The sequence below is a fragment of the Corvus brachyrhynchos genome, unplaced genomic scaffold (assembly GCF_000691975.1).
Source record: "Corvus brachyrhynchos isolate BGI_N302 unplaced genomic scaffold, ASM69197v1 scaffold395, whole genome shotgun sequence".
Taxonomy (NCBI): domain Eukaryota; kingdom Metazoa; phylum Chordata; class Aves; order Passeriformes; family Corvidae; genus Corvus; species Corvus brachyrhynchos.
In genome coordinates, this window is record NW_008238340.1 from 1,241,817 (window position 1) to 1,242,266 (window position 450).

The window sequence follows — 450 nt, forward strand, 5'->3', positions numbered from 1 at the left end:
CCCCACCTTTCCGGAGCCCCTTCTTACGGCGGCCCCGCGAACCGAGCTGCTGCTGCTCCTTCTCGAGCAGCCCCGCGCGAACAGAGCAGAACGGAGCCCTGCTCTTCTCCGCGCTCTGCCCGAAGCGTCCGCCCGACACTTCTGTTTCCCGAGGCTCACGGTGCACAGGGAATGGCCATGGCTCAGGGATAATATTGCCCCTGGTTTTAAGGAGTTCCGGTGTTTTGAAGGAGAGACAGAGCTGTTAACGGGGCCCTTTCGGACTGCAAAACCCTGTTGTGTAAAACCCTGCCCGCAGGTGCAGACCTGGTCCGGCCCCAGGGTGCCGGGCTCACGAGAGCTCCGGCAGAGCAGCTCAAGTCCAGGTGAGGAGAGCCGGTCATAGGGAAGGACTTCGCTGAGCGCTCTCCTGGGATCGGTGCAGGATTCAGCTCCCGGTACAGGGCGCTT